The sequence below is a fragment of the Drosophila bipectinata genome, unplaced genomic scaffold, assembly GCF_030179905.1.
Source record: "Drosophila bipectinata strain 14024-0381.07 unplaced genomic scaffold, DbipHiC1v2 scaffold_58, whole genome shotgun sequence".
NCBI classification, from domain to species: Eukaryota; Metazoa; Arthropoda; class Insecta; order Diptera; family Drosophilidae; genus Drosophila; species Drosophila bipectinata.
Window position 1 is genome coordinate 21,458 of NW_027222982.1, and position 11,553 is coordinate 33,010.

An 11,553-nucleotide genomic window follows, 5' to 3' on the forward strand; every position below is an offset into this window, starting at 1 on the left:
TAACCCAATTTATAATAATATAAAGTCTAAAAAAAAGTCCCGAACTTCTATCTTTAACAATACCAAAGTTGGTATTTCTACCAAAAACCATTTCCGATCGTTCAGTTATATGGCAGCTATGGGATATAGTCGGCCGATCCTAATGAAATTTGGTAGGTTGGATCAACTGATCAAAAATAGAATCTGTACTAAGTTTCAGCTTTCTATCTTCAAAAACACGAAAGTTGGGTCATTTTCGATCGTTCAGCTATATGGCAGCTGTAAGATATAGTCGGCCGATCGTCGGATTAACTGACCAAAAATATAATCTATACCAAGTTTCAGCTTTCTATCTTCAAAAACACGAAAGTTGGGTCATTTTCGATCGTTCAGCTATATGGCAGCTATAGGATATAGTCGGCCGATCCTTATGAAAATTGGCATGTCATAATGTTTTTCCAAAAATAGCTCTCAAATAGTTAAACTCTCTAACTCTAAAAACACCAAAGTTATACCAATTCCGATCAATCAGTTATATGGCAGCTATAGGATATAGTTGGCCGATCCGAGCCGTTCCGACTTATATACAAAGGAAAGAAGGGTTTGTGCAAAGACGATAGCTTTAAAGCTGAGAGACTAGTTCGCGTAGAAACGGACAGACGGACATGCTCATATCAACTCAGGAGGTGATCCTGATCAAGAATATATATACTTTATAGGGTCGGAGATGTCTCCATCACTGCGTTGCACACTTTTGGACAAAATTCAGTGGCGGATTTAACAGGTGGGCAAAGGCGCGCTTGCCCACTGGGCCCCCCCGACGAAAGGCTTTCAGGGCCCCTCTTGCTGAAAGTTACACCTTCGATTTCTTTCTTGTATGGGGTGAAAGGGGAGCCCTGGAAAAATTTTGCCCACTGGGCCTTTTTCCTTAAATCCGCCACTGACAAAATTATAATACCCTCGCAAGGGTATAAAAAGCCTTGAAATTTTTAGAACATAGTATTTTTTATGCTATGCTTTATGCTTTTTTATGCTGTTTTTTTGTCAGTGAATCTTTCCAGTCTGACAATTTCCGATTAATTCAGGTTCCAGTTGTTACTCAGTCAGGACAAAACGCGACAGGATTGACAGGATCTGAAAATAAAACTCATGAATGAGGCAAGATCAAAGCACTAAGGCCGGTCTACCAGAACGTCAAGAAACTTGTCAATATTTTTATTGATGATATATCAAGTCAAGTGTCCCCGAGTAATTCCAGGAAGGGATTACAAGCCGGCTTACCGAATTCCGCCTCCGCCGGGCAGGAAGTAGACTCGCGATTCCTCCTCGAATAGCTCCATTGCCATAGCACAGTTTTGATTATTTTTTTTGGCGAGTCGGTGTATCCTAATTAGGATTTACCCCCAAAGCTGCACCTTAAAATTGTAGCTTGTTTCAACTGTTGTTTATGAGCCGCAGTTCATCTTGTGTGGAAACATTGTCCTGAATCTTGAAGAAAAGGAAAATGGAAACCATAAATTCCTTTTTTGAAAACTCCTTTTTTAGAGCATAAAAATCGAAAATCTTATACCTTGAAAAAGTACATTTTTTGTTAAAACCGTTGCCATTTTTTTTTTAATAAATATTTTAACAAATCCTTCGTTTCCGGACTAGGCAATACAATGTACTAACGAAATTTTTATGAATTTTTTATTTCGGATGAACCGTTCTCGGGATATGATGTCCACCGCAAGACACCATCGAAAAAAGACGATCTTGGAATTCGGCTATAACATTTTTATTATTTTATATTTTTTTTATACAAAAAAGAAACATGTACTAAACAACGACGGTAAAACATTTTGAATAAATATTTTCAATGGTGTCAAAAAAAATCTATAAAATTTAATTACAACTAAATTTGTAATTAAAATGCGCGGTACAACTGTATATAGCCCCTTAACGGTGAATCCAGAAACCCAATAAACTTTTATTTCCATTTCTATTGTTAAAATTGAAATATAACTCTTATTCTCAATTTTTATAATAATAATTATAAATAAAATTAAAAATAAAAATTATGATTCAATTTATATTATAAAAATTGAAAACAAAAATTAAATGCGAATTACTTCTTAACCAAGTAGACTATTAAAAAAACGGTTAACATATTTATGATCTGTAGCGCAGTACCTTTCAAAAGATGTACCGAATGTCCTTAAAGGACATAGGCATTACAGGATTCCTTAATAATTTAATAAATAACACTGTTCATTACAAAAGGTAGACACGATTATGTGAATTATTTGAAGAAAAATTTTTAAACAATTGCATCTGCAATGACAATAAAGAGTAAACAGGTCCTAAAAATGTTTTTGAAAAATTTAACTGATCTTATAATTACTTTTTAATGATTTATCAACTTGTCATGTTTGTGAAATCACTGTAAAAGAGGAGATAAAAAATATGTATGCTTTATGAGGTCTGGCACGTTATCTTCAGCTGGTGCGTGTTGTTTGCCAATAACACCTCAACATAATATAAGTAGCAGAAATGCAAAATCAAATTGAATTATTGAGGAATCCTGTAATATGTCCTTAAAGGACATTCGATACATCATTTGAAAGGTACTGCGCCACAGATCATAAATATGTTAACCGTTTTTTAATAGTAATTTTAATTAATCATAAGTTTTATTTTCAATTTTTGTAATAAAAATTAAATCACAGTTTTTATTATTAATTTTATTGTAATTTTATTTTAAAAACAAGAAAGGAAAGCTAACTTCAGGTGGAGCCGAAGTTGATATACCCTTGCAGTTAAAACCGGAATATAGAATAGAATCTGTACCAAGTTCCAGCTTTCTATCTTCAAAAACACGAAAGTTGGGTCATTTCCGATCGTTCAGTTATATGGCAGCTATAGGATCGTCGGCCGATCCTTATGAAATTTGGTAGGTTGGATCAACTGACCAAAAATAGAATCTGTATTAAATTTCAGCTTTCTATCTTCAAAAACACGAAAGTTGGGTCATTTCCGATCGTTCAGTTATATGGCAGCTATAGGATATAGCACTCATGTCAAATTTGAACTCTCTAACTCTAAAAACACCAAAGTTATACCATTTCCGATCAATCAGTTATATGGCAGCTATAGGATATAGTCGGCCGATCCCGGTCGTTCCGACTTATATACTGCGTGCAAAGGAAAGAAGGGTGTGTGAAGTTTCAAGACGATAGCTCTAAAACTGAGAGACTAGTTCGCGTAGAAACAGACAGACAGACAGACGGACAGACGGACATGCTCATATCAACTCAAGTCGGAGATGTCTCCTTCACTGCGTTGCACACTTTTGGACAAAATTATAATACCCTCTGCAAGGGTATAATTATAATAATTACGTTTCCTGGATAAAAGTATGCAAAAATTCTTTACGGTAACTTTTAGGACCGGCTGAAATAAATTTTTCCCAGAATATTTTCCCAGAATTCTATGGCATCCACCCACTCCCAAATTCTTTTGGTGTTTTTTTTTTGTGCCACCTTTTGTATGGATAAATATTTGCCAAGGTATAATGGCCAGAGCTTAATAACAGGCAACCTCTCTTCGAAATTAGAATTTTTAGTAATCTTATTTTACTTGGGATCTCTAAAGCCAACAATCTCTCCCATTTCCTTGCTGAAGATAATGTGCCAGCTTAGGATCTAATAGGATTTTCCAAGTGAGAACTACGATTTAGTACGGGAGTACGATTCACTTATTTTTTCTGAAGTTCGTGAGGTGAGTAGAAGCTTAAGAATGGAGCATGTAATTTTTATGGGCTCTGTTTGTCTCTTTGTTTACAATTCCTTCGGACTTTTGGTTCTAAGCCTGACCTTTGGGGAGGCTTAAATTTTTACGGATTCTGTTTTGATTGCGCTTTTGGGATCCACGTGTTCAGGTGTCTAGTCGTTATTTGAATAAATATTTGAATATTATCTATCTATTATTTGAATATTATCTAAATATTATCTAAATAAATCTAATATTATCTATTATCAAACGTGTCAAAAAGGTGAATAGAAATTTTTCCTTTTCTTAAGCTCTTGAACTTTGTATTTTTCCTTTTTGTGTACGTAATTATTTCTCAGACAGTTTCAATTGCCAGCTTAAGGCCTCATTGATGGCAAGCCCCAACGGAAAATCAATTAAAAATTCATTATATTTGATTTTGAAGGTAAATGATTTTTTAGCACACAATCGTGTGGTACCAAAATTTAAAATTTAAATGTGTAACAGAGATGCCATTTAATAAAAAAGTTTATTGGGCATTCCTTTCACTTTTCTTTGTTATTTAAGGTATCACATAAAGGTACGGTATTATGGACTATATTTATACCCTTGCAGAGGGTGTTATAATTTTGGTCAAAAGTGTGCAACGCAGTGAAGGAGACATCTCCGACCCTATAAAGTATATATATTCTTGATCAGGATCACCTCCTGAGTTGATATGAGCATGTCCGTCTGTCCGTCTGTCTGTCCGTCTGTCTGTTTCTACGCGAACTAGTCTCTCAGTTTTGAAGTTATCGTCTTGAAACTTTGCACACACCCTTCTTTTCTTGCACGCAGTATATAAGTCGGAACGGCCAGGATCGGCCGACTATATCCTATAGCTGCCATATAACTGATTGATCGGAAATGGTATAACTTTGGTGTGTTAGAGTTAGAGAGTTCAAATTTGACATGAGTGCTATATCCTATAGCTGCCATATAACTGAACGATCGGAAATGACCCAACTTTCGTGTTTTTGAAGATTTTTGAAATTTAATAAAGATTCTATTTTTGGTCAGTTGATCCAACCTACCAAATTTCATAAGGATCGGCCGACTATATCCCATAGCTGTCATATAACTGAACGATCGGAAATGGTTTTTGGTAGAAATACCAACTTTGGTATTGTTAAAGATAGAAGTTTGGGACTTGTTTTAAATTTTGTATTATAATAAATTGGGTTATATTATCATATTCTCATAAGGATCGGCCACTATATCCGATGTTTGCGATATATATCCGGTTTTAACTGCAAGGGTATATCAACTTCGGCTCCGCCCGAAATTAGCTTTCCTTTCTTGTTGTGATTTGTTTTGATTTTATTTGGCCCATACAGACACTCGAAATCAGCTTGTGCTCAGTTATTAGGCTCTGGTGCATTGTATTTCTGAGATACTCGCATGTATCCGGCCGATACTTGCATTGAATTTGCTTTGCTTTTCTCGTTGTAAAAAAAATTGAATCACAGTTTTTATTATTAATTTTATTGTAATTTCCTGTAAATTGGGTTGGATTGTAATTTATCCAACCCATAAGTCCAGGCCACTTATGGTTTTCCACTTATGAATTTTCTAAACAATATTATTAAACTCTGCATTTGCTTTGTCTTTGGCTCTGAGATCCGATCTCGGTTTCCCATAAACAAATCAAAATCAAAATCACTTATATACTGCGTGCAAAGGAAAGAAGGGTGTGTGCAAAGTTTCAAGACGATAGCTTTAAAACTGAGAGACTAGTTCGCGTAGAAACAGGCAGACAGACAGACGGACAGACGGACATGCTCATATCAACTCAAGTCGGAGATGTCTCCTTCACTGCGTTGCACACTTTTGGACAAAATTATAATACCCTCTGCAAGGGTATAATTATAATAATTACGTTTCCTGGATAAAAGTATGCAAAAATTCTTTACGGTAACTTTTATGACCGGCTGAAATAAATTTTTCCCAGAATATTTTCCCAGAATTCTATGGCATCCACCCACTCCCAAATTCTTTTGGTGTTTTTTTTTTTGTGCCACCTTTTGTATGGATAAATATTTGCCAAGGTATAATGGCCAGAGCTTAATAACAGGCAACCTCTCTTCGAAATTAGAATTTTTAGTAATCTTATTTTACTTGGGATCTCTAAAGCCAACAATCTCTCCCATTTCCTTGCTGAAGATAGTGTGCCAGCTTAGGATCTAATAGGATTTTCCAAGTGAGAACTACGATTTAGTACGGGAGTACGATTCACTTATTTTTTCTGAAGTTCGTGAGGTGAGTAGAAGCTTAAGAATAGAGCATGTAATTTTTATGGGCTCTGTTGGTCTCTTTGTTTACAAGTCCTTCGGACTTTTGGTTCTAAGCCTGACCTTTGGGGAAGCTTAAATTTTTACGGATTCTGGTTTGATTGCGCTTTTGGGATCCACGTATTCAGGTGTCTAGTCGTTATTTGAATAAATATTTGAATATTATCTATATATTATTTGAATATTATCTAAATATTATCTAAATAAATCTAATATTATCTAATATTATCTATTATCAAACGTGTCAAAAAGGTGAATAGAAATTTTTCCTTTTCTTAAGCTCTTGAACTTTGTATTTTTCCTTTTTGTGTACGTAATTATTTCTCAGACAGTTTCAATTGCCAGCTTAAGGCCTCATTGATGGCAAGCCCCAACGGAAAATCAATTAAAAATTCATTATATTTGATTTTGAAGGTAAATGATTTTTTAAGCACACAATCGTGTGGTACCAAAATTTAAAATACTGTTGAAAGCACTTTTGAGGACACTTTCCCAAGGATAAAGGGCCTGAAACATTTCCGCTGATTTGACTGTCGGCCCATCATTCAACCGGGTGGATCCTCATTCAAGTTTTCCTCCAATGCCCTTGACTATCTCATCCAGAAGTGTCCATCAAAGGTCCATGTTAAGTGTCTGTCATTATGGTCGCAGCTCCTTTGACATTATTTGCCTAATATTCTTGCGCAATATAATAGCAATTGCCGGCACTGTTTTGTTTGGCCTTTCCTCTTGTTTCTGCTACGAAAACTTTTCAAAAATAAGCATAACCTTAAATCTTTTAAAATTAATAACACAATTAGGTCGTCAACAGCGATTGCCTTTTTGCCAGCAAGGGACTTCATTTTGACGAATCAGACAAGGTCGCCCTTGAAAGTTGTAATAGGTGTAGCAATGTGTAACACAGATGCCAGTTAATAAAAAAGTTTATTGGGCATTCCTTTCACTTTTCTTTGTTATTTAAGGTATCACATAAAGGTACGGTATTATGGACTATATTTATACCCTTGCAGAGGGTATTATAATTTTGGTCAAAAGTGTGCAACGCAGTGAAGGAGACATCTCCGACCCTATAAAGTATATATATTCTTGATCAGGATCACCTCCTGAGTTGATATGAGCATGTCCGTCTGTCTGTCTGTCTGTCTGTTTCTACGCGAACTAGTCTCTCAGTTTTGAAGCTGGCGTCTTGAAACTTTGCACACACCCTTCTTTTCTTGCACGCAGTATATAAGTCGGAACGGCCCGGATCGGCCGACTATATCCCATAGCTGCCATATAACTGAACGATCGGAAATGGTTTTTGGTAGAAATACCAACTTTGGTATTGTTAAAGATAAAAGTTTGGGACTTGTTTTAAATTTTGTATTATAATAAATTGGGTTATATTATCATATTCTCATAAGGATCGGCCACTATATCCGATGTTTGCGATATATATCCGGTTTTAACTGCAAGGGTATATCAACTTCGGCTCCGCCCGAAATTAGCTTTCCTCTCTTGTTGTGATTTGTTTTGATTTTATTTGGCCCATACAGACACTCGAAATCAGCTTGTGCTCAGTTATTAGGCTCTGGTGCATTGTATTTCTGAGATACTCGCATGTATCCGGCCGATACTTGCATTGAATTTGCTTTGCTTTTCTCGTTGTAATAAAAATTGAATCACAGTTTTTATTATTAATTTTATTGTAATTTCCTGGATAAAAGTATGCAAAAATTTTTTACGGTAACTTTTATGACCGGCGGAAATAAATTTTTCCCAGAATATTTTCCCAGAATTCTATGGCATCCACCCACTCCCAAATTCTTTTGGTATTTTTATACCCTTGCAGAGGGTATTATAATTTTGTCCAAAAGTGTGCAACGCAGTGAAGGAGACATCTCCGACCCTATAAAGTATATATATTCTTGATCAGGATCACCTCCTGAGTTGATATGAGCATGTCCGTCTGTCCGTCTGTCCGTCTGTCCGTCTGTCCGTCTGTCTGTCCGTCTGTCTGTCTGTCCGTTTCTACGCGAACTAGTCTCTCAGTTTTGAAGCTATCGTCTTGAAACTTTGCACACACCCTTCTTTCCTTTGCACGCAGTATATAAGTCGGAACGGCCCGGATCGGCCGACTATATCCTATAGCTGCCATATAACTGATTGATCGGAAATGGTATAACTTTGGTGTTTTTAGAGTTAGAGAATTCAAATTTGACAAGAGAGCTATTTTTGGCAAACCATTACGACATGCCAAATTTCATAAGGATCGGCCGACTATATCTTATAGCTGCCATATAACTGAACGATCGGAAATGACCCAACTTTCGTGTTTTTGAAGATAGAAAGCTGAAACTTAATACAGATTATATTTTTGGCCAGATGATCCAACCTACCAAATTTCATTAGGATCGGCCGACTATATCCTATAGCTGCTATATAACTGAACGATCGGAAATGACCCAACTTTTGTGTTTTTGAAGATAGAATTTTGGGACAATTTTAGGTTTCGTTTTTGTATTATAATAAATTGGGAAATATTATCATATTCTCATAAGGATCGGCCAACTATATCCGATGTTTGCGATATATATCCGGTTTTAACTGCAAGGGTATATAAACTTCGGCTCCGCCCGAAGTTAGCTTTCCTTTCTTGTTTTTTGTGCCACCTTACGTATGGATAAATATTTGCCAAGGTATAATGGCCAGAACTTAATAACAGGCAACCTCTCTTCGAAATTAGAATTTTCCGTAATCCTATTTTACTTGGGATCTCTAAAGCCAACAATCTCTCCCATTTCCTTGCTGAAGATAATGTGCCAGCTTAGGATCTAATAGGATTTTCCAAGTGAGAACTACGATTTAGTACGGGAGTACGATTCGCTTATTTTTCTGAAGTTCGTGAGGTGAGTAGAAGAGTAATTTTTATGGGCTCTGTTTGTCTCTTTGTTTACAAGTCCTTCGGACTTTTGGTTCTAAGCCTGACCTTTGGGGGAAGCTTAAATTTTTACGGATTGTGGTTTGATTGCGCTTTTGGGATCCACGTATTCAGGTGTCTAGTCGTTATTTGAATAAATATATGAATATTATCTATATATTATTTGAATATTATCTAAATATTATCTAAATAAATCTAATATTATCTAATATTATCTATTATCAAACGTGTCAAAAAGGTGAATAGAAATTTTTCCTTTTCTAAAGCTCTTAAACTTTGTATTTTTCCTTTTTCTGTACGTAATTATTTCTCAGACAGTTTCAATTGCCAGCTTAAGGCCTCATTGATGGCAAGCCCCAACGGAAAATCAATTAAAAATTCATTATATTTGATTTTGAAGGTAAATGATTTTTTTAAAAATATTTTTTTAAAGATTTTTTTTTTTAAATACTGTTGAAAGCACTTTTGAGGACACTTTCCCAAGGATAAATGGCCTGAAACATTTCCGCTGATTTGACTGTCGGCCCATCATTCAACCGGGTGGATCCTCATTCAAGTTTTCCTCCAATGCCCTTGACTATCTCATCCAGAAGTGTCCATCAAAGGTCCATGTTAAGTGTCTGTCATTATGGTCGCAGCTCCTTTGACATTATTTGCCTAATATTCTTGCGCAATATAATAGCAATTGCCGGCACTGTTTTGTTTAGCCTTTCCTCTTGTTTCTGCTACGAAAACTTGTCAAAAATAAGCATAACCTTAAATCTTTTAAAATTAATAACACAATTAGGTCGTCAACAGCGATTGCCTTTTTGCCAGCAAGGGACTTCATTTTGACGAATCAGACAAGGTCGCCCTTGAAAGTTGTAATAGGTGTAGCAATGTGTAACACAGATGCCAGTTAATAAAAAAGTTTATTGGGCATTCCTTTCACTTTTCTTTGTTATTTAAGGTATCACATAAAGGTACGGTATTATGGACTATATTTATACCCTTGCAGAGGGTATTATAATTTTTGTCAAAAGTGTGCAACGCAGTGAAGGAGACATCTCCGACCCTATAAAGTATATATATTCTTGATCAGAATTACCTCCTGAGTTGATATGAGCATGTCCGTCTGTCCGTCTGTCTGTCCGTCTGTCTGTCCGTCTGTCTGTTTCTACGCGAACTAGTCTCTCAGTTTTGAAGCTATCGTCTTGAAACTTTGCACACACCCTTCTTTTCTTGCACGCAGTATATAAGTCGGAACGGCCCGGATCGGCCGACTATATCCTATAGCTGCCATATAACTGATTGATCGGAAATGGTATAACTTTGGTGTTTTTAGAGTTAGAGAGTTCAAATTTGATACAAGAGCTATTTTTGGCAAAATAATACGACGTGACAAATTTTATAAGGATCGGTCGACTATATCCTATAGCTGCCATATAACTGAACGATCGAAAATGACCCAACTTTCGTGTTTTTGAAGATAGAAAGCTGAAACTTAGTACAGATTCTTTTTTTGATCAGTTGATCCAACCTACCAAATTTCATTAGGATCGGCCGACTATATCCCATAGCTGCCATATAACTGAACGATCGGAAATGGTTTTTGGTAGAAATACCAACTTTGGTATTGTTAAAGATAGAAGTTTGGGACTTGTTTTAAATTTTGTATTATAATAAACTGGGTTATATTATCATATTCTCATAAGGATCGGCCACTATATCCGATGTTTGCGATATATATCCGGTTTTAACTGCAAGGGTATATCAACTTCGGCTCCGCCCGAAATTAGCTTTCCTTTCTTGTTTTAAATTAATAAACATAAACATTTTTTAATTTCGTAATGGGAATATAAGTCCTTATTATACCAGTCATGATAAAATTATACAATTATGTATGATACCATGTATTATGATACCAGTAGCCCGTGTCCATGGCAACGAGAGAGCTAACTTGTTTATTGAACAGAACCTGGGTGCTTACACTTTTAGTACATTATTCTCTTTTTAAATAGAAATACATACCACATGAGGGACAAAAATCGTTCACCTTGGTGGATGTTTACAATGATTAAAGAGGTTTTAGATAAAACAAAATTTACTTTGCGAATGCACCTTGACGTTGTATAAATTGTGAAAATAGGTAGCAATTTACAATTTTTCTTTTGACAGATTGGGGAACACAAAAATTTGTCAAGGGTAATTTATTCATTTAACATTTTGTGAATTTAGAGTCGAAATATTTGTTTTTTTTTTTTTTTTAATTTATTGAAGCGGTACACGTAACTGAAAACTTATGTGACTTCATGTGACGTTTTTTATCAACTAACCCTAACGGAGCACCGATAATGTGACTACAATCTGCAATCTTAAATGTAAATTGTGGCCTAGAAGGCAACGTGTGTACTTGTCGCTTCACCTAAACCCAAAGGAATATCCGAACTTGTACTGTCAGCTGATACGGTACGGCTCCTGCAATCCAGATGACTGCGGACATGGTGCGATGGGCCTGATGGTTGTGAACGTTTGCAATTGGCCGAAACATGGAAGCCAGGTCCAGGGTGTGGACAACAGCACCTCCAAGCAGCG

At 35.9% G+C, this 11,553-nt stretch overlaps 1 long non-coding RNA gene across 1 annotated transcript; it reads right to left on the reverse strand.

Annotated features, from left to right (window-relative positions):
- Positions 1–1,041: 1,041 nt before the first annotated feature.
- LOC138927693 (uncharacterized) lies at positions 1,042–11,216 on the reverse strand. The gene is made up of 4 exons (XR_011444172.1): positions 10,990–11,216; positions 10,834–10,936; positions 1,261–1,467; positions 1,042–1,113 (listed from the first exon to the last, which is right to left on the reverse strand). It is a non-coding gene; the product is annotated as an uncharacterized lncRNA (long non-coding RNA).
- Positions 11,217–11,553: the final 337 nt, after the last annotated feature.